The sequence below is a fragment of the Canis lupus genome, chromosome 8 (assembly GCF_011100685.1).
Source record: "Canis lupus familiaris isolate Mischka breed German Shepherd chromosome 8, alternate assembly UU_Cfam_GSD_1.0, whole genome shotgun sequence".
Taxonomy (NCBI): domain Eukaryota; kingdom Metazoa; phylum Chordata; class Mammalia; order Carnivora; family Canidae; genus Canis; species Canis lupus.
In genome coordinates, this window is record NC_049229.1 from 65,741,742 (window position 1) to 65,764,779 (window position 23,038).

General features: G+C 52.2%; 1 long non-coding RNA gene across 1 annotated transcript; it reads left to right on the plus strand.

Annotated features, from left to right (window-relative positions):
* Positions 1 to 138: 138 nt before the first annotated feature.
* On the plus strand, positions 139 to 20,878 carry LOC102155533. Its single transcript, XR_005362952.1, has 4 exons — positions 139 to 246; positions 378 to 716; positions 17,909 to 18,063; positions 19,645 to 20,878. It is a non-coding gene; the product is annotated as an uncharacterized LOC102155533 (long non-coding RNA).
* The last annotated feature ends 2,160 nt before the right edge of the window (positions 20,879 to 23,038 follow it).

Here is a 23,038-nt window from a genome sequence, read left to right on the forward strand (position 1 = left end):
AACTTGAAGCTGAGGCCATGAGGCTTTCGCTCCGGGGAAGCGAGGGCTGATACTGCCTGGAACAAAGAAGTGTTGCTCTACTTTGAGTTTCGACTGGCCTTTAAAAATAAAAACTCATTGTGAGGTAATGTTCTTGCAAGCCAGGCTCTCTGAAGAGAAAAGCTATTTTCTCAGAACGCCTCCAGAGCCGGGTTTTAGATCTCAGGAGCCGAAGCTGGGAGGACCCATGGGAGGGTGATCCGTAAGGTGGGAAGGAGGGCAGATTCTGGTGCATGGGAAGGGAGGACGCTCGGGGTCGGGATGAGCATCCGGGGGGGGGGGGGGGCCATGTCCCAGGGTCTGGTCCCTGAGCAGGGCGCTCCTTCCATGTTTCCTAGGCTCGACATGGAGACCCCCACGGGAGCAAGAGGTGGGTGCAGAGTGGTGGAGAGAGGTGGCCAAGGGAAGAGGTCCGGTTAGCGGGCCCAGGGCGGCCCACCAGGCCCACCCTCTCTGGCAAGGTGCCCAGAGAGCAACGGAGAGTCTGCAGACTCCGGGAGGCCCAGCCGGGCTGGAGTCCTGAGGTGACCTGGTGGGGCGAGGGGGCCACTGGAGTGGGCCCTGGGGACCAGGACCAGTGAGCGCGGCACATCACTCAAGGACCAGCAGACGCCAAAGCAGGATGCCCAGAGTCCCAATGGCAGTGCTACTCCTCAGGAGGCACAGAGGGCCCAGGGGTGAGTATCGCCCCACCTGGGGGTCACTTAGGGCCTCACAAGGCCTTGCTCTGCCCCCAGCACTGCGGGGACCCCTTGGGCCCAGACTTCATCGTGGGAAGGGAGAAGGGAGGGTCCTTGAAAGTGGGCGAGGGCGGCTTGGGTGGCTCAGTGGTTTAGCACCGCCTTCGACCCAGAGTGTGATCCTGGGGTCCTGGGATCGAGTCCCACGTCGGGCTCCCTACATGGAGCCTGCTTCTTCCTCTGCCTGTGTCTCTGCCTGTCTCTCTGTCTCTGTGTCTCTCATGAATAAATAAATAATCTTAAGAAAAGAAAGAGAAAGAAAGAAAGAAGAAAGAAAGAAAGAAAGAAAGAAAGAAAGAAAGAAAGAAAGAAAGAAAGAAAGAAAGAAAGAAAGAAAGAAAAAGTGGGTGAGAAGTCCCAAAAGACACTAAGCTTTCCCCTGGAAGTGACGGCATAGCCTCGCTGGCAAAATCAGGGTTTCTGCTGTCACAGGGCTCGGGGTAGGGAGCAAGATGAAAGCAGTCACCGAAGACAAATGAAGTCACAGTTTTCTGCACACGTGCATCGTCCCCGTTGAGGGACTGAAGGGAAGGAAGGAGATGTGTGAGGGGTGTAACTCCTGCTGGATGAACTTGCTTCTCGCTGGCCTTCTAGAAGCTTCTCACTGGCCTGTGGCCAAGGGTGTACACCCCGAGGTGGCGAGCGGACTGTGCAGCAGGGGGAGGCGGAGGTCCCCGCAGGAGCTGGCCCCGGGCTGGTCAGGTCTGGTCAGGAGCCAGGGAGGAGCAGAGAGGGGTACGGGCCATCCTCAGACCCCCGGGGCTCTATCAGGCCCCTGCCCACCTGGAATCCCCTGGAGGTGGTCCTCGGGGAGTCCCCACATTCGAGCCTTCTCGAGGTATTGCCAAGGTCACCCAAGGAAAGTGGACATGGCACCTTCGGGGACCTTCGGGGACAAGTGGCTTTCCTGTCGCTGGGCCACCCTGTCTGGGGGCTCGGATGGGGCTCGGAGAGGCACCCGGTAGCCTCCACCTGTGCTGGCTGAGCTGCTCTGCCAATCGGGGTTTCTTGGCTGGAAAACCTCCTCCGCGTCCCAGAGTGGGGGTGGACCTGAGGTCAGAGGGCATGGCCCATTCTAGAACCGTAGGATGTCAGAGCTGCCAGGCCTCCCACGCCTCCAGCCTGCCATGCGTGGAGGAGGGGGCCCAGGAGGCTCAGGCCACTTGCCCGAGGTTGCACAGAGTCAAAGGCAAGAGCAGGATGAAAGCCCCGGTCTCCCGACGCCCGGCCTCGGGCCTCCTCCCCAGGCATTGCCCTGCCTCTCGTTCTGTTTCTTCCTCCCTTGAGAGTTGCCCTCTCTGGGCCGCGGGAGCAATCAGAGCCCTTGGTGCGCCTTCCCTGAGGGTCACCTTTCCGAGGACAGAGGGTGGTCTGTGATCACGCGTCTCTGAACGCAGGGCCATTCAGGAGACGGACAATTTGAGCAGCTGCCCCAGAGGACTTGCTCTCCCCCTGGCCACCTCCGGTCCTCTTTTCCTTCTGGGCACATGGGAGGACCCCACTTCCTGCCCCCTGCCACTGGAGAGGCGGGGGGACCCGTTCTGGCCAATAGGCTGTGAGAGGGAGTGACCCACATCTCTTCCTACCTGCAGCATTTAACTGCTAGCCGGGAGACCCTCCCGTACTTTGTATTCTTGCGGCCGTGACTGAGAGGCCACACGCAAGACGGCAGAGCCACATCACCCTGCGTCCCCCAGTGCTGTGTGAGGCAGGGTGCCCTGCCAGGGGACGCTTAGCATCATGTATCGAGCAAGCGAGATCTCAAGGTTGCTTAGGACAGCAGCAGAGCCTAGAGCATCCTGCTGGTTACAAATAGGGACTGCTCTATGCACAGCCTGCCCCCCTTCTGGAAGAAAGAACCACCAAACACGCCATAAATGGCCCTTCGGGTGGGAGTGGGGGTGGAGGCCGTGTCTTCTTGTGTGAGGGGCAGCATGAATTTATAGTGAAGGAGGTGACTTGCCCGGTATAGATAGAAAGGGGTGCCGCAGGATGCTGGTGTGGGAGGGGTGGGAGTGTTGTTTGTTTTAAAGATTTTATTTATTTATTCATGAGAGAGAGAGAGGCAGAGACACAGGCAGAGGGAGAAGCAGGCTCCATGCAGGGAGCCCGATGAGGGACTCCATCCCAGGACCCCGGGGTCACCCCCTGAGCCGAAGGCAGACGCTCAGGCATCCAGCCAGGAGCCACCCAGGCATCCCAGGGCAGGGAGTGTTTTATGCAAATCTAGATTCTCTTCCTTTCTGCAACCCCAGATTCTGATTCCTTATGTCAGAGGCTGAGCCAGGAATCTGCATTTTTAACAGGCAGTCCAGGTGAGTGGGCTGCCTGAGGTCTTTGGGTCATGTCTTGACTCATCCTCACGCAACACTCCCGGCAGACCCGGTTTTGAGTCCTGAGGCCGTCAACTAGCTGTTGGCTTTGGGGAAGACAGTTACTCTGAAACTCAACCACTTTTTCTGTAAAATAAAGAAAATGCTAGTTGACCCCCAGGGCCGAGTTAAGAATTCAGTGTGAAAGGGACGCCTGGGTGGTTCAGTGGTTGAGCATCTGCCTTTGGCCTAGGGTGTGACCCCAGGTCCTGGGATCGAGTCCCGCATCGGGCTCCCCACAGGGAGCCTGCTTCTCCCTCCTCCTGTGTCTCTGCCTCTCTCTGTGTCTCTCATAAATAAATAAATAAATAAATAAATAAATAAATAAATAAATAAATAAATAAATAAATAATCTATCTTAAAAAATAAAAAAGAATTCAATGCAATAAAGTGCTGTAGCATAGCACCTGGCACAAGGTTTCCTAGTTTCAGCAATAGTGCTGGTGGTAATTATTATATTCCCTTATTATTAAAAGGAGAAATCTGTGTGTCTTTGACAGGGTGGGGGTGCGGTGGGCAAATCTCTTGAGGAAACACAGCATATGACCAAGAAGCCCCAACTCACTCATTTGAGAGTCACCATCCGTTGGGGTCTGTTAGGCTAATTCCTGCCACCATCACCCTGCTGCTCGCCCATGAGCTTTTCTTCTTGTGACATCTTGTAAAAGGCTCAGGCACAGATCAGTTCCCAGGAGGAGGGACACTGGGCCGACAAACAGCATGTGTCCGTGGTGAATACTTAGTGATACCTGGGGGTCGGCTCTGCCACCACTCACCCCTCCCTTTGTGGGTCAATGGTTCCTGGGCCGTTGCCGTGTCCCCAAAGTCCAGTCAAGGCTTGTCACAAGCATGGGCCCAATGAACACTAGCTGTGGTTCAGAGAGCCAGGGCTCTCCGCTTCCTCAAACCACGTAGCATCTTAATGGCCTCCCCGGGTGTCTAAAGTTGCAAGTTGCCCATTTATTCAGCCAGGAGGAAGCCTTCCAGGAAAGACTGGAATCCTGTGTTTCCAGGAGTACACTCGATATCCTCTTAATTCTGGGTTCCTGATGAATGGCAGCCACCTTTCTACCTGCGTGGCCTGATGAGCTCCTAGTTGTGCAGGACTGAGAGCAGGTGTCACATTCCCCAGATGCCTCTCAGGCTGGCTGGGTCCTCCTGACGCCCCTGTCCCTCCCTGGAGCTTCCCTGGACCTGTGGCATTGAGCGCCCACCCAGCGGCGGTCTGCTGATGGCCGTTTCCCCACGCAGAGTGGGAGCTCCTTGGTGGTCGGGGGTGCGGGTGTCAGCTGCGCCCAGCCCCGCTAGGCTCTCAATGCACAGGTGTGGCGTGAACAGATGAAGGAAGGGGTGGGCGTAAACCCACCATCGAACCTTAACAAACCCACGACCACAGGCCACACCAGCAGCACTCTGCTGGGGGTGGGGTGGGCCTGCCTTGTCTCTGGAACACAGGCTCCTCATCATGCACTCAGAGATGCATGTGTGGGTTTTCTGTTTGAGAGCGTGGGTCTCCCGGGGAAATTCCATAAGTAAATAGGAGGCTTGTCCTCGACCTACTGTGTCATCACAGGGGGCGGGGAGGGCCCTGGCTCATTCTTTGTGGGTCACATCAACTTTAATGTTTCCCCCTCCTGTCGGCTCCCCTCCCCCCCCCCGCCTCGCCCCCCGCCCCAGCAAGCGGTGCACCTAGAGACTAACAGGAGAAAGTTAGCTGAAGTTCTCATGGCCTCTGCTCCGGGATTCCGACTTTCCTGGCCCTTGGCCAGCCTACCCTGCAGACACCGGGTCCCCAGGGCCGGGAACTTGATGCTTCATATGTTTGTTTTTCCTGTGGGTGGAGTGCATGGATGCTCAAGGGAGGTGTTCGATCATGGCTGGTGACTGACGGGCTGACCAGAGACCAAATGATAGATGGGGAAGGAAAAGGAATTTGCCTCCCTAACCTATAGCTCATATGGAAGAGCCATCAGTGATACAGGAGCTGGTTATCAAATTAGGGACCTACTTGGATCCTTTCCCTGTGCTGCCTGACAGGGTGGATCAGTGCCCCCATAAGAGGAGAAAAGATGCATCTGGAGCTCAGCACACCCCAGCAGCTCGGTGTCACGAGGGGTCGTGGGACTCCAGGTGTGCCAGGCCCACCCCTGGCTCGCGGAAGCCCCCGGGGTACATCTTCTCACCTCTGTTATGGGGGTTGCAAAACCTGTGCTGCCTGCCTCCAGAGTTCTGGCTGGGGTGGGGACCCTGGTGTCTACAAAGCACATCTGACTACGAGCAAGTGATCGTACATTTCACCAGCCAAAAGCTTGGCAGGAGCGGACATGGAGCCCATTAGCTGTAGTGGAGGTCTGGGGTTTCTGTGGGCTCCATTTGCCTGCCAACCCCATTTGGCCAAGGCTTAGGAATCTGGCCCGGATTTCGCCAGGCTGGTGTCAATGTGTCTGGATGCTGCGTCCATACTCACGGGTCATTGGGTAGCCTTCCATCAACCCTCCGCCCGCATCATCTATGCCGGCGGAGCTCATCTCGTTGCTTCAGCAGACTTTCCCGCCGTGTGCCAAGCTCTGTGTTAGGTGGGATGTGGTGTATTAGTTTCCTACGGTTGCTAGAACAAGTCACAAATTTGCTGGCTTTAAACAACACACATTTATTCTTTTATAGTTTTGGAAGTCAGGAACTGGATATGGGGTGAAAGTGAAGGTGTCAGCAGGGCAGTTTCTTTTTGGAGGCTCTAGGAAGAACTGTTTCCTGCCTTTCCCAGCTTCTAGAGGCCACCTGAACTCCTTGGCTTGGGGCCCCTTCTGTCATCTTCAAGCCAGATGTGTAATAGTTCCAGATCTCTCACATTGCCTCTCCCCTTGGACTCTCGGCAAGGCCCCTGCCTCTTGCTACAAGGACCCTTGTGATGACACTGGGCCTGCTCAGATAATCCAAGACACCCTCCCCATCTCAATGTCCTCAACTCAATCACATCTGCAAAATCCCTTTTGCCGTGTAAGGGACATATCCACAGGTCCCAGGGCTCAGGATGTGTCTTTGGGGACCTTTATTCAGCCCACCAGACATGTTCCCTGCCCTCGAGGCAGAGGTGACGGGCGGCACCCCTATGTTCCAGATGCCAGGATGCTAGTCACCCCTGGTCCTGGCCTGCATCTCTCGGTGACACTCACTCCACCCGGATGCTCCACAGAAAAGGAACATGATGGGGCTGGACTTAAACCGTTGACCTAGTTAGCAGGATGAAGGAATTGGGCTCTTGGGGGGCTGTGGCAAGACATCGTTAAATTATTTAGCACTGTGTGCATTAGAAGGCCATTATACAAAGTAGCGAATTATAAACACCGACTTCCACAATAAGGTAATAAAATAAATAATACATTAACGAGGTGCAGTGCTCCCGAGTCGGAGTGGCTGGCGATGACGGAGGCCTGCCGGGCGCGAGGCCATAAAGCTGCGGGCACTGAGTGAGGCTGACACGCGGTGGGGTTGGCCGGGTCTCCCACCTGCCTGGCCTGCAGGTGCCCAGGCTCCAGGGCAGAGGGCTTACCACCCATGCCGAGGCGGCCGGGGTGCGTCAGTCTGGAGCTTGTTGTGAGGTTTTCTGTGAGGCTATGGGGCCCCCTTACCTTGGTGCTTGGGTCTGTTCTCTGCCCTCCCGAGATGCCTGCTGAGCTTAGAGGCGGCATGGGGTTAGTTGCAAGGCTTTGGACCCCCAGTGGCCTGGGTTCGAATCCTGATTCAGCCTCTTACTAAGCCCTGGTCTTCTCACTGGAGAAATGAGCGGTGCTGAGTATCTGTGTGGTAGCCCCTATTGTGAGGTCTGATGGGAGCCCCGTGTGAAGCTCGGAGAGTGGCAGGGGATAAGATGACAATTAGCTTTTGGTTCATAGCTATTAGTATTGTGACCGGCTAACTAATGGTCCCCAAAGAGAGCCAGGCCCCAACCCCCAGAATCTGTGAGTATGTCACCGTACACAGCAATGGGGGCATCCTCTATGTGATTAGGTTAAAGATCTCAAGCTGAAGAGACCATCCCGGACTGTCCGGTGGATCCTAAATGTGCTCCTGAGTGTCACTACCACGGGAGGCAGAGGAGAGTTTGCACAGAAGACAGAACAGCCTCTAAAGCCCGATGCTACAGTTGCTGGCCTTGGCGGTGAAGAATGCGGCTGTGAGCCAAGGAATGCAAGGAACGCAGCTCTAGAAAGCTCTAGAAGCCCAGGAAATGGATTTTGTCCTAGAGCCCTCTGGGGGAGGGGGAGCACAGGCCCGCTGACCCCCTGGTTCCTGCCACTGATACCAGGTTTGGGCTTCCGACCTCCAGAGTGGAAGAGAGTAAGTGGTGGTGTTCAAACTCGCGGATTTTGCCGTGATTTGTTACGACAGCCAAGGAAACCACTACGGTGATCACCGCCCAGCTCTGTGGGTGCTGGGAGGGAACGCACCAGGCACGGCTCTGTCTCTTCCCCAGCTACTCCTGCCTCGTGGATCTGCATATTCAATATTTGTTGGGTACTTGGTATGCTCTGCGTGCTTTCTTTCTGTGTTAGATCTACAAAAATAAGGCTAGGCGGCTCGCACACTATTGTAAATAGAAAGCTTCCCCACGGGGTCAAGAAAGTAGACAGACTGGGGGTTCTGAGATCACACTGACCTGAATTTCAGTTCTAGCTCTAATTAGTTGTGTATCTCTGGGCAAAGTGTTTAACCTCTCAGGGCCTCGCAGCCTGGGTCTTCAAAGCAAAAGGACTAATAAGTACCACCTCCCTCATGGTGTCTGTGTGGGGACTAAATAGGTGAAAGCACAAAAATTTTAGAGCACTGTCTGAAGCATACATCACTTGCGAAGTGTCAGCTTTTATTTTGAGAGAGCAAAACAGAAAACCATATTTCAATTACGTCAGGAAGTTTCCTTCTGCATTCCCGGCAGAGGAATCCGTATGTGCAAAGGCCCTGGGGCAGGACGAAGTTGTGAATTCAAGAAACTAGACAAAGATGAGGGGAGAGCATGGCATCAAGTAAGGATGTGGGGCAAGCTGAGGCCACACGAAGCAAATTCTTGGAAGCCACTGGGAGGATTTGATCTGTGTCCTGGTAGCCATGGAAAGCTTTAGAATAGGTTTTAGGCTGGGGAGTGATATGGTGGGATTTGTACCCCTTAAAGATTACTCTGGCGGCTGACTGAGATGGGAAGGCAGGGAAAGTCAGAGAGGCTACAGGAAGACTCGAGAAGGGTTTTAGTGACTTGGAGGGGAGAGTCAGGGATGCTTCTCAGTGACAGGTGTCGTGGATTAGGATCAAGAAAACTAAGAACCTGAGTAGAAGTCAGGAGAAGCAAGAGAAACAGCATTTTCCGAGGCCCACTTGCACGGAGGAGCCTGACGTATATGGAGTAAAGTGGAAGACAGGGTGGGAAGGAGGTGGGGAAAGGCAGATGGAGTCCCAGAGTGAAAGCAACAGAAGATAAGGACAGTGCGGTTCAGATGCCCAAAGAGACCCTCCTGCCGAGGGCTGCCCTGTGCAGTGGTGCAGGCTGGTCACTGCGCAAGGGCACACCTGTAGGCTATCCTGCCCTGGTTTAACCCCTGTCACGGTCATCCCGGGGATGGGAACACATCTCAAGGCTCCAGCGTCTGGGTGGGGGGGTGCAGAACAGTGAGGAGGAACCGCTGCTCACTGCTTGAGGGATTCCCAGCAGGCCTCCTACCCATCAGCCTCCGCTTCTTCTTCTGGGAAAGGGGACAGTACATCTGCTCTGCTCACCTGAGTCCCAGGGTTTAGAAAGGATGCAGGGCGACTGCACAGCACCCAGCACTCTCTGCAGACCGCCAAGTCCCCACAGCATGGGGCACAGGTTTTGCAGCCTTGGCTCCGTAGCTCAGGGGGGAGAGCACTGGTCTTGTATTTCCCAGCCTTGCTGAGTCTCCACAGAGCACTCCAACCCCACCTCGGCACGCGGGCCCTGACCTCCGGGTCGCCGAGAGACCTTCGCGGACCTTGGGCGGTCTCTGTTAATGCTGCTTCCTTCAACAGCGATCATCCCCATTGGTCCTTGGCTTTCTATTTGGGTTTGGTTTCCTTCGCCTCGTCAAACTATAAATTGCACACACCCCTTCTGTCTTGGCCACTTTTGTACCTCCAGCGCCTAGAACCACGCCTGGTACGTATCAGGTGCTTGATCCCTATTTATTGAGTGACTTGAAGGAATGAGTGGGTTTAGGGCGCCCGGAGAACCCCTCCGTCTGTCTCATATGCACCGACACCTGAGTACTAACTGAGGGCATACCCACAGGGGTTGCATTGAGGCTGGATCGAATTGAGTACAGGGAAAGGGATCTGCTTGTCCTTTCTAGAAAGGGACAAAGAAGCAGAGAAGGTTCTGTGGAGGAGCTGAGAATTGGACTTTTGAGTATGAACAAAAGAGAAAGGGATATATGCGTGTTTTAAATTTTGTTGAGAATTTGAGGATGTGCCTGATGCCCAGAGTGATCCAGCTTGTCCCTTGTTCCCACATGAGCCTCAGCTAAGAACGGTTGATCCGAGCTCCCTTCCGTCTGAGTTCACAGAATGAGAAAGCCAGGTCACGGAGACTTTAAGAGGGCGCTAAGAAAGCAGGATTGCTTTTTGATTCCGATCCATCACGTGTTAATCATGGACTGTGAGAACGTTCTAGAAAGGTGTTTCGGCCTCTCTGGGATCCTTCTGTGGAGGTTCCCATGGAGAGGGGTTGTAGACCCACAGCTAAGGGTTTGTGCTGTGGCTTCCCTCTGCCGGGCAGCCGTAGCAAAGGGAGAGAGCCTCGAAGTCTTGTGCGTGTCCTGCTTGAGTTTCTGGGAAATTAATCTTTCCCATCTGCTCTGACCTCTCTCTCTCAGCTACTGAAGTAAGCCTTCCTCTCTTGTCTCGTATTTTCTGGAACGTATTTAGGACTCATTTTGGAGGGAAGCTCCTTGGAACGAGCGATCCGTGCATCTTGGTGAACTCTTCCAACGCAAATGTAGAAAAATCAAATTTTTTTTTCGTAATGAGATTTCCCTAATGTCAATTTATTTATTGGATGCTTTCTGAGCTGTCCTCAGGTGCTATGGCTGTGGCCCCAGCCCCTGCCTCAGTCAGATACGATTTCACTAATCAGAAGGGTTTGGAAAATATTTTACCCTTGACAGTGACCTGTATTACAATTAAAGCTTATGATGTGGGCCTCTTATTTGCCTAAGGAGACAACAAGATTTGCTATGTAATTTGAGAAGCACTTACAGTACAGCTATCCATGCTGTAAGCTGATTATAAATAAAGTTCAGCCCAACTGCTTCCCTAAGAATATCAGGATTCACAGTCAAAGAAAAGGACACAACCCCGATGAGCAGTTGCTCTGCATTGCTTTTGTACATAAATCAGATTCTCTTAGCAACTGCTGCATATCATGTTTATTAAACACCTCCTGGTTATTATAGAGCAGGGTACTAAAAATCCCTCTCAAAGTCTCAGAAAATCTTTTCGCACATCAACTATTTTAAAAGTCTACTGGGTCGGGGGCAAGTAGCCTTCTTTCTGCAGAAGAGGCACTTTGGGGGCTCTGGGTATTGGGTGGGCTCTAGGAGTCATGTGATGAGAGGGTTTTTTTTTTTTCCTCATTTTGTTTTCTCCCCTGCAGAGCAACGTGGTGCAGAGCAACATGGTGGGTCCCCACCCACCCACCCAAAGGAAGGGAAATGAATTTTTTCTTTTGTCATTGCAAACAGAGAATTGGAGAGGAGACCCTTTGAGCTCCAAGGGGCGTAGGACACTGCGATGGGACACAGGTGGTGGGACAGATGAGACCACGGAGCAGAGAGAGGAGGTGATGTGTGCTCACGTGATGACACGGGAGGGAAGGGCAGGGTGCCTGCCCACAGTCCTGTGCTCCGCTTCAGTGCACGAAAGCTTTCCAGCGTCTTTATGCCTCCAGCTGATTTATCTTAATGCACTAATTGTGGCTGTATTCTTAACGTATAATATTCGAACAGTGCACAGTTAGAGAAAGCAAAAGGCAAGGCCCCTGCCCCTGTCACTCCCCTCCCAAAGCCACCTCCTTCTGCCTGGCTATGCACAGTGTGACATCTGACTCAGGATGCCCATGGGATTAAGGCCCTGGATGATCCAGTGGGCATTAAATGTAATCACCAATGTCCTTATAAGGAAGAGGCAGAGGGGGGTTTGACACAGCCTGTCATCTCTTTTGCTGGGCAAATATATATATATTTATATATATATATGTTTTATATGCATATGTATACATACATATATATTTTTTATACACACACACACACACACAAAAGTAGGTTGGTAGTTTTTCTATAAGCAACTTCATATTGCACAAATTGTTTTTTTTCTCCCTTAACTATAGCTCAGAAATCTTTTGATATTAGTGTGTACAAACCTGCCTCACACTTTTTAGCGGTTAAATAGTATTCCACACCGGTGATACACACCATTCATTCAACCCTTCCCCTGTTTGGAGCAATCAGCTCCCTTCCACTTTTTTTTTTTTTTTGGCTGTTACAAGTGACGCTTCAACGAACACCTTCTACAAGCTATTTGCATGGGTATTCGAGAATTTCTCTAAGATAGATGCCTGGGAGTGAAACTGCTGGATCAAAGGGTATGTGCAGTTTAAATTTTAATAGACGCTGCCCGATTGTTCTCTAAAAGGACTGAACTAATTCCCATTCCCACCAGGGGGATTGGAAGCTCTTTTAGGCAGACAGATAACTTTGCTGACAATTTTGTATGAAGGGCTTCACTTTAAAAGACTATCTTTCAATTCCCATTAAGGATCTTATTAAAAAAAAAAAAACCACAAAGCCTTAAAAATATTATGCGATCATGGATTCCATGGTGGAAGAAACTAGAAAAGGTGGAAAGAGAGGGAAAAAATTAATAAAAGCCCAAATCACCCATAATTCCCCCAACCTCTGATAAACACGTAGGAGCTTTTTCTTCTAGGCTTTTCCGAAGCAGAATAGACGTTTCCATAATACAGGACACTTGGCACGTTTTCCAGGTCTCCGCTGTCACGAGCCACGCTGTGGTTTCTGCTCAGGCATCCGTGTGCATGTGCCCTGTCCCTCCTATGTACTTCATCCTCCTTTTCTGCTTCTCTGCAGTGGTTTCAGAGCCCCGCCAAGGCTCCCGAAGCAGGCTGCTACCCCTTGGGTTTGGGGCACGTTTCCCTGGAGCCTCCCCAGGGGCCGCGGGCACCGCGTCGCTCCCTGTGTGCGCCCACCTCTGCCTCTCCCTCCCGGCACCATCGGGGACTGCTCTGACCTCCTAAATTGACAGAGGTCTGCCTCTGCCCAGAGAGACCTGTATCGGTTTCCTGGGGCTCCCATCGTTGGCAGACAGAAACGTCTTCTCTTACAATCCTGCGACGGACCTCAAGGCGCTTGCTCTCTTAGAAGGCTCGAGGGGTCACTCCATCCTAGCCTCTTCCAGCTTCTGGAGGCTCCTGGCCTTGCCTTGTGCCCATCTCTGCTTTGGTCTTCACATGGCCTTGTTTCTCCTCTGTGTCTGTGTGTCTCTTATAAGGACTTGTCAGGTTTAGCCCCTCAACACCCCCCATAATCCAGGACAATCTCATCCTGAGACCCTTCACTTCATTCCATCCCCAAAGACCCTTTTCCTTTTTCTTTTTCTTTTTTTTTTTTTCTTTTTTGGAAAGACCTTTTTTGACATATGGTCACAGTCACGGACTCTAGGGGTCTTTCAGGGAGCCACCACTAAAGCCATGACAAGACCCACTAGTGTCCTCCTCCTTCCCATCAACTGCACCTGCTCCATAACCTCTGCACTCATAAAGCCCCTTTTCACAGCCAGAGAACCCTGGGGCCTTTAGGTGCTGAAAGTCTTCAAATCCATGGCCTTTGGGGCTGCTCCTCAAGTCCTGGCCAAAGAATGAGACCTTGTTTGGGGTGGTACTGCATCCCACATGCTTCTCTGAACAGATCTTAGTAATTTGCCTCCTCCAAGGGTGGTTTCTGCATGTATCTGGCCTAAGTCTCATGCATCACAGCGGGAGACATGAGGCCAAGGGTTGCGGGGGCTGGGATCTGCAATCCCTTGGACAAGACGGAATGGCAGTCACCAAGATACAGCAAGATTTTGTACTAACACCCAGGCCATAAGGTGATGTAAGATGGCTTTGTTGGCTTCCAGAGCCTTCAGTCCCCATGTGCATCTCCCGGACCCTGGCATGTCTCCATTCTTTATGGATAGGTTTGATTTTTAGAAACGGTCATGAGCCACAGGGGACTAGAACGCTTCATGAGATGGATGACAAATAAGCTGGAGAAACCATGTGGAGTGAAGAAGGATGGGGATGATGAAGCCAGAAGGGGAGCCAAACAGAGAGCAAGTCTAGAGGTGCCCTTGGGGGTGGCGAGCTCCCCCCCAAGTCACTGTTCCATATGGGCCCCCAGGCAGACTTCTCACATTTTTGTCCTGAAAAAAAGAGAGACTCATTTTGTTCTTTCCAATACTCAAAACCAAGGGTGGGCATTTCGCTGGGGGACACTTGCCGTTTTGCCTTCCCACTCCTACTCTACTCCCAGGGCAGACGTAGGGTTGGGATATTGGATCAGAAGTCCAATTGGAGCTCCAGCCTCACCGGTTGTTCTGAGCCCTTTATGTTTTGAGCCAAAAACAATCATTGGCGTCAATGGGACTCGGAGAGAGTCATTCCCTATTGTGTTTCGTGTGTATGTGTGTGTCTGATTAAAAATACAGACACAATAAAACAACTTCCCACATCCAGTCACCATCACTTCATAAACAAAAGGAGGTTTTAGCAGCAAAAAAGTAGCAATCATATCATGTCTGAGTAAGATAAGGCCTTTGAATTGAATAGATTTTGCTTTAAGAAAATCTCACCGTCGGAGTCTCATTTTTCTCACTTGGCTGCCGGTTAGTGACAACTTTGTTGATGAACTGACACTAGATGACCATGAATGGGAACCAGAAGACTCAAAACCAGAGTCAGGTGTTACCATCTAGTTGCCCTTAAAGCTCGAAGCTCCTCTGCAAGGCAGGCAGACACTGTGGTCCCATGTTCCTGGGAGACTAAGTGAATTTGCTCATGTGCACACAGTGGCTTGGGATGGGGGGCAGTGGGAACCCGGTGGGCTTGGCTCCGAACACTGTGTCCTTTCCCGTCCTCTGCTCTGGGAAGGAACCAGGACCTCACTCACACCAGCACAGGTCTTGGTGGAGCCAGTCCCCCGCGGGAGGCCAGGCCAGGCCCTGGGGTTAGGGACTCAAATAAAGCACCAGCCCTGACCCCAGCGCACTGGCGCCCCAGCCCAAAGAACCAGCCTGTTGATGCAAAGCCACAGATGCCACACAGCCGGAAAAGCCAGGTCACTGCGAGGAGTTACAGGGTGGGAGCCTGGGGACAGACGGCAGGGAAGACGTATGTGTTTTGTCTTTCACTGACACGGAATCTGAATGTGCAGGTGATAAAGTTTACAACGATCCAACCAACCAGCAGGAGCAGGCGAGTCTCTGTGGAGGGCGATTTGATCATTTATATCATTTTTAAAGATGTGCATTTCCTTCGAACCAATAATTCCACAGCCAGGAAATTATTATTATTTAAGATTTATTATTTATTTTTAGAGAGAGAGAGAGCAAGTGGGGAGGGGAGGGACTGAGGGAGAGAGGGTCTTAAGCAGACCCCATGCCCAATGCAAGAATCGATCTCACGACCCTGAGATCATGACCCGGACCGAAACCGAGTCAGGTGTTCAACTGACTGGGCCACCCTGGAGACCCAACTAGGAACTTATCTTAAGGGCATAATCAGAGACATGTGCAAAGGTGACCATCCCAAGGACGTTCACTACAGTCCTACCTGTGATACAGAAAGCCTGCCTGAAATACAAACTTTTGTCCTCAAAGAGAGCTCTGCAGAGTTGAGTGGTGCATGGATTCGGGTTGTTTTCCCATCAAAAAAGAGACGGGGGGGGGGGGTGGGGGAGCAGTCTGGGGTAGGGCATGCCTGGAGGCTGAGTTCGTGACCTCAAGCAGGTCATAACCTCTTGGGTGCTCAGTTTTGGGCTATGGAAGTGGCAAGAAGAGAAGCAGCCTTGCCAGAGTCCCCGAGAGCTGGACAGGCGCGGGACAATAATCTCATCTATCGACGGGTGGGGGCCCCGGAGACGGGAGCCGCTCCTTGCAGGTCTAAGTGAGAGTTGTCATTTAAAAAAATTCGTTTGCCATCTCCGCTTAAAGCCCTTTGAATCACAGCACCTTGGTGCAGGACGGGTCAGAGACAGGGCTGAGCTGAAGGACGCAGCGGGGGCGGTTGCCAGTCTGTGCGAGGCGGGCCCCGGGGCTTGAACGGGGGTGCAGAACCGCAGGTCTGTGCCACTTGGGTCACTCACACTCCCCTGGTATTTAGCGCGAGAGGAGGAGTAATTGCCCTGGCAGTGTCCTGGCTGAATTCCAATTTGGGTGATTACATTCTTCCTACTTAAAATTCCCCTCTCCGGTATCCATGGGAGAAGCAATTCTTCAAACCCTCTCCTGTTCGGGGGGCGGGAGGGGGGGAGGAATTAAAAGAAAGGAACCCGCCTAGCCTTCTCCAGCACAGAGTACATAGGACCGCTCTGTGCACCCAGGAGTGGTTGCTTTTTAAATTAGGGAGTAGACCAACCCCACTGGAATACATCCGTCACACAGGCTGAAATTTTCCAGAAAGATTCCGTTCAAGGAGGGAAGCGGTGGGAGCGGGGGCTACACGCCTGAACGTGGAGCAGACGGATGTGAAGAGGGTCTCCTCTGTGAGGCTCAGGCCCGGGCGCCGTGGGGTTGCAGCTCAGACCTCAGACCGGCCCCGCTGCACCCCCGGCCCTCCCCGGGGCCCCTCCCGCCTGTTGCATGCTCCTAGTGCTTAATTATAGAATATGAAATTGTTTCCTTTCCTTTGGATGCTATTGGGAATGATGTATGGATAACAGCTTGAGAATTCAAATTATACTACAGATCAACATGACCCGAGAGAAGAAAAAATGTTTTGACTATTACACTAAACAAACCGGGCTGCGTGTCAGAGAGACGCGGGCTGTGCAAAGCTCCACGTGGGTGATTTGCACCCGTCCTAAGTGGCTCTCTTAATGAAAGGGCGCCAGGACTTTGCAACGTTTGTACCTACTGTGTTTTTTAGGCACACGCACGCACGCACACACACACACACACGCACAACAAACGGCTCGGTTAAAAAGCCTAAAAAGCCGTGAAGTTGGATTTCATAAAGTTTGCCCCTCCCTCTGAGCTCCTACTTGCAAGTGATGCTTCAGAAGCTTCCCGGTTGCCTGTGCTCGAAAAGAATCACAATTAACCCCTGATTTACGGGAGGGCTGGAGCCTATGAAATATGGGAAGGGTCCGCCTCGGAGGCAGAAACGCAGCGAGGCTCGTGGGCCGGGGTGACGCAGGGAAAGCCGTCTCCCCCGCAGCGTCTGTGCCCTGGGATGCACAGCAGCGTCAGGGCACAGCTGAATCCAAAGGCACGACACTCACTGCGGACGAAACCCGCACATCAGGGTTTACCCACCCGCGTGGCACAAAAGGCAAGTGCCCCTCACATCCCTGTGTTCCCCCTTCCACTTGCGGGCAGAGACGGCCCTAAGCTAATTATTGTATGGCAGTTTGGGCGCCTTTCAAAGCTCACTGGTGTCTACTCGAGATGCGAACAACACGCTATCAGCCTGCCCCTCCTTCAGTCACCCGCTCCTAGATGGACAGTCAAGGCTGCACCTTGTCGTGAGTCCCTTCTGCTGATGTGGATGTGAGCAAAAAGAGGTCCTATTGCCTGGAAATCCTAGTAACTTGGAGGGATGGGCCCATGCACCTGGCTTCTCCAGGGTGGGGGGTACCTAACTGCCAGTGTGTCTTCCAGAGTGAACCTGCGGGTGCTCCCGTCACTGCAACTATAATTGCCTGGAAAGATCCATCCTCTGGTGAACAACCAACTCGGTTCCATTGCTTAACCCTTGGAATGAGCCTGGTTGATACCAGTTTCCATCCCAGGCCGGTCCCCCCACCCCCTGGGCCGAGAGGGTGTGCTTTGGTCTGGAAGACAAGGGAGGGTTTGGGTCAGGGGTTGGGGTCTGTGCAGGGAGGCTCCCCAATGCCATCCACATCCGTTCTGAGTCTTGCACTGAACACACTGTCCTCCTTCCTCCTTTCTTGGTGCATCCTGCCCACCTAGAGAGCTCCAGAATTAACCCTGCTGAGGGCCATCTCGGGGCGGGGGGGTGGGGGGCGGGGGGGGTCCTCACCTCTGAGGTTCCCACCGCAAGACCGTGGTTTGGGTTCCACCAGCAAAAAAAAAAACCTAACAGAATGGGCTAAGACCCAGTGGCAACAGGAGAGCGAAGGTGACAGGTTTCAAATTCTCCAAATCATAAGTGTATGTTTCTCTCATATGTTCTAGCTCCCAAACCCTGTTTTAAAAAAGGTTTCAGGAATGCTAGTCCAGAAAGATCGTTGCGAAAGCCCTGCAGAATCTTAGCGAGCGCCACAGTTGCGGGTACGGCTCAAAATAACATCCTACAAGGGAGAAGAGGAATAAAATAAAGGACACATTTCTATCAATAATGGTAAAAAATCATGGCAGTCTGTGCACTCTCTTCCAAATGGAGTATTACTCTCCTGGTCCAAGCCATGATGTATTAATATCGCTACCTTTTAACCATCGGGTTTTATTTTCTTTCAGGGCAGCTGAGTGACAAGAGGTGAGGAGTGAAAATTGCAATTTGAGAACCTCTTTGGTCAGCTCTTGGAAGAAAACTAATTCTCTCCTGTTAAAACAAGCTCAAGGTTTTTCAAGAAGCCAGCGTGAGCAGCTTGGATTCCAAAGCCGAGACAGAAGTGAGTGGCAGGACTTTCAGGGGGAGGGGGCCAGAGAGCGGCTTCTGCTGGGTGCTTCTCCACTTTACCAGGGCTTCCACTCGCTGGCAGTATTTACTAGAAAACAAGACCCATTTTGTGAGTCCTTCCCTGGATAAAGCACAGAGCAGCCCCCTTCCCACCCCGCCCCACCGCCTGCATCCACTGCAGCTGTTTTGTTCTTTAAATATATTATCACTTTTAAAAACTGATGGTAAAGGAACAAATATATTCATTTTTCAGCCCAACGAGGCTGCAGGAAAAAGCAGGTTCTGCTGCCGAGGAACAACATGGCTTAATGTTTTTCAAAACACCACCCAGCTCTCTGCCTCCCTTCTTTTAATGGTATTCATTTTCCTTCTTAGAAAAGGGGTTAAAATTAGTAGGCACATTTCATATTAGCGTATTTCATGCAATAAAGCATAAATTATTTAAAATAACACGACCTTTTATCTTGCACCTTTTGAAGGAAGCAAATTAAAAATGTAAATTGGGAGCTAATTAATATGCAAATGTATTCATTCGCAGTTAACAATTAGCAATTAAACCTGCAGTGTCTACAAAGAGCACGGACAAAATTAGTAACTTAATTTATCATTAAAAAATGAAAACGTACACAAAATTTTAATTGACTTTCAAAATATTTCCCCTGCTTTTTTCCTTTCATTTTTTTAATACCAAAAAAAATATATATTTTTTTTATGTCATGCCTTAGCTCTGCGGATGAAACTGGGTACACACAGCATTTGGGGGAGTTCATTAAATAGGATCGGTGGAAAGCATGTTAGGAAAAGTTTGCCTTTTATATGAGGTATTAAAAGATGACATTTAAGAGTGTTGACTTGTGTTTCGTAGTTGAGTTCAAGAGAGAAATAAATACATAGATTCTCCTGTGTTTGGGAATATAGAGATGCCAGAGATTTGTACAGACAAGTGGGGGGGCGGTAACACTCTGCCTGTGTGCATAGACTTGGGACCGGCTGTGTGTGTGTGTGTGTGTGTGTGTGTGTGTGAGCCTTCTAGAAGACACAAAACAAACGCAAGGGGTCATTTAAATGCTTCTGGTTCAGCTTTGAGAATTCCAGTACAAAACAGTTGCATAGAGAATCAGCAACAAATAGCTTAAGATGTAAATAAGACACTCTAGGTTGATCATGATCCGCATTAACATTCAATGTTTCATCCGCCCTACCTCACTATGGCCCAGACACATATTTTCCACTTGCTGTTCTTCCTGAGGATTGAGAGAGCAAACCTTTTGCATATTTTCCCGAATTGGGGGTTCATTCGATGCATCTCCTTGCCACCGGCCTAGCTCTGCCTGCAGATGTGGGCTTATTATTTTTTATACACTGGCTTTCTCCTGTCAGGCAGCGTAGGGAAGAACCCAGCAAACATGGGATCTGTTGCTTGCAACCTTATTTTGGTTATTTAGCAGCACCTGCTGCTCCAGCTCCATTGAGAGCTTGCTAAGTTTCATTCAGAGTGCTTTCTCCTGGCTTTTCTCGACTCGGGGCTGGCCATTGCGCATCCTCTCCCCGGTGAACTCTGTTCATCTTTCAGACGGGGCCGTGCTTGCCATTCTGCTACGAGCTGGACGGGGTTCTCATCTGCTAGAGCGGGATTTCACAGTCACCAGGACATCGCCATGTGTCGCTGCAACACTCGGAGGGTACTCTGAACTGGGATCCGGCTCTGGCTGCTTTCCCTGCCAGGCCCCAAACTGGCTTGCGTACAATTTAGCCTGCATGTTCCACCGTGCTCTTCATTTACAGTAAGAGAAAAACCTCGGCTCGGGCGAGGAAGTCAAAGACCACGAGGCCATGGCAATAAGCATGAAGTTGATTTCACTTGGTTTCACAAAAGCCACTTCGGCCTTCCTGACTGATGTAACGACACCGGCAAATTGTCCTTGATTAAACTGTTATTATTCTCTTGCATTTATTTAGCTGTTTGCATACTCCTCGGGAAGATAAATGTGTTGGGGCAAAAGGAAAGATCCCATCCTTTCCCGATTGTACTACAGGTACATTTTTTTCCTCTCCTAACTCTGACCTTCTTGGGGCTCCTGTGATATCTCCCCAATATGTCCCATATTCCAGAACTTCCCAACAAAAAGAGTGGCCATTAGATACAAACAAGCAAAAAAAAAAAAAAAAAAAAAAAAAGCTTAGTTTTTTAGGGAAAAATTAGACAATATGCCATATACAGCTTTTGACTTTGGGAAAATTGTGGTTGGGTCTGGTAATTTCTACTTGCCAGGAGGGAATTTTAAATCAGATGCCCCTAGCCTCCTACTCTAGGGATAGAAAGGCTTTCATTTGGGGGCCGAAGCTATAGTACTGGGTGCCGGGAACTGTGTGATTTGGAGGTTCATAGAAGGCACTGAGGAACCAGCTTATAAAAATGGAGGCTTTCTCTTTTTGTAGCAAATATACACCATTCTATTTCGGTATAGAGGAAATATGGACGGCCTCAACGATCGCTTTTCATGCACTATTTAGATTTTGAGCATCTCAGAAGTCCTTTTATGCCTTCTGCTCTCCTTGGGATGCTGGAGAGAATAAAGATTTCTCCTTCCCAAAACGCACGTTTCATGATAGGAACTGTCACCAAACTCAATAAACACCCGAAGCCCGCACACCTTCTCACTCATCCGCCCCCAAAAGAGACCCAAACCGCTTTGGGGTGGGGGTGGGGAGGGCTTGCTGCGTGTGTATGCGCTGGTGCGCCCGTGATATTAAGCAGCTAACAACGGCCTGAGAATTAAGTTACCACAATTAGGAATTAGAAGCAGGTGGCATAATAATGGTGCTTTTTTCATTTCATTTATTAGCAAAAAGAGAGAGAGAGGAGCTTCATTTATTTTCATCAGCGCCTCAGTAAAAGCATAGCAATTTGCAACACAAAAATCATTTCAAGTACCTCAGCCTCGTGCAAACCTCGCTTCCTTTTTTTTTTTTTTTTTTTTTTTTGCTTTAAAAGGCTTTTAAAGTTCATCCCACCCACCCTGCCCCCATCCTGAAAGGGTGTTTGTCCGTGTGTCTTCCGTGCAGTGGTGAGTGCTGGTGGGGTCTGAGTTTCTCCTCCCAAGCAGTTTCGGGGTACAGTCTGGAGCCGAGGGGTGGGGTTTCGGGGTACGCTTTGGAGCCCCGCCCACCAACGCCCCCGCCTCCCCTTTGGTGCCACACGTGCTTGTCTCAGCCCTGCCAAGACTCCATGCAGAGGCAACTTCTCCCCCTGATAAAGAAAGTGCATGACTTCCCGACATCGGTTTGCAAGGGACCAGCGCCCCCGCCCCGCGCGGCCGGGCGCACCCCTCCGCCGGCCGCACCGGCTCCCTGCAGCCCTGCAGCCTGCAGCCTGCACCCCGGTGCGCGCGGGTCCCGCCCGCCGCTGCTCGTGCGGACGCGGCTCGGCGCGGCGACCCTTGCGCGCTCTCTAGCGTCGACATCTGGGATCGCCGCGGCCCGCCCGCCCCGTCGCGCGTCCCGGGAGGGGAGGCCGGGATGCAGGGATGCAGGGATGCGGGGATGCGGGGATGCGGGGATGCGGGGGATGCGGGGGATGCGGGGATGCGGGGATGCAGGGATGCGGGGGATGCAGGGATGCGGGGGATGCAGGGATGCGGGGATGCGGGGATGCAGAGATGCGGGGATGCGCGGGCGCCTGCAGGTAGCACGAGCTCCCCACCCGGCGGGGGCTCGGGGCCGGTGCTACGTGCAACTTTGGTGATTCCCTTCCACGGCCTCGGGGCTCTCGCTCGCCGTGCACCTGACATCCCCTTGGATGCACGAGTAGGCCCGGCCCGCCGCCCGCTTTCGGCCCGGCCCGCCGCCTGCGGTCGTCGGCTCCCCTTGGAGGTCGCAGCGTGCCTCGGGACCGGATCTCCCCGTGGGCCCCCGCTCTGCGCGACCCTCTCCTGACAGCCTGCACCCTGCGCTTCGGGGTCCCCGCGCCCTCCCCGAGCTCCCCCCACCTCCCGCCCCTGCTGCATCCCTGGGCGGGAGGAGGCGACGTGGGGAGAGGGCAGGTGCTCCTCCCTCCATGCGCCCCCGACCCTCCCTCCGTCTCCACCGCCCGGATTCTCTTTTTCCCTCCGTGTCATTGAGTTTAGAGCAGCGAATCCTCATCCCCATTCTCTTTTCTTCCAATTTCCGCCTCGCAGCCTCTCCTGTCCTTTTTTCTCTTTTTTCCCCCTACAGTTTTCTTGCCGTTTCTGCCCTCTGGCCTCACTTTTTCTTTTCCTGCGTGACTGCCCCGCGCTCTCCCCTCCCCGCACCTTCTCAATCCCTGTGTCTTCACCTCCAACTTTCTATTTCTGATCATATTTCCTTTGTCCCGTTCCCCTATTGCCCCCCACCCCCTTCTCTGTCCTCTCTCTCTCTCTCTCTCTTTTTCCTGCTCCCCCCGGGGAATTTCACAAATAAATCACGGGCCTCCAGTTTAATCATCTCTAATGCAAGCCGACTTCCCCTTCCTCCGTCGCATGCGAATGAGCTGCGGTCCGAGCCTTGCAGACGAGCTGCGGTCGGCCTGCCTGGGTCAGGGGTGCCTCCGGGTCAGGGGTGCCTCCTGCAGCCTGTGCGTCTGCGACTTTGCTTTTTTGCTCTCGGGTTTTGTCTTTGCTTTACAAACACGGACCCATAGGAGTTCCTTTGGAATCCACTGCCCTCATTGGAGCAGTGGCATTAGGTGAGGGTGGAAATGTGGCACCACCCTGCACCCCCCCCCCCCAGGAAGGTTATCTCAGGAGCCAGCTGCCAGGGTGAGAATCAGGGGCAGGCTAGCAGAGTTTGCACTTTCCAGGAACATTCCTGCTCCTACGTGGAGATTTGGCAGCCTCTGAACCAGGCACACCTTTTCTAAACAAGGCATCCGGCTTCAGTCACCAGGAAACTTTTGGAGGGTTGTTGAGCCTTGAGAAAGGCATCAACCACTCCGCGACTGAAGGGAA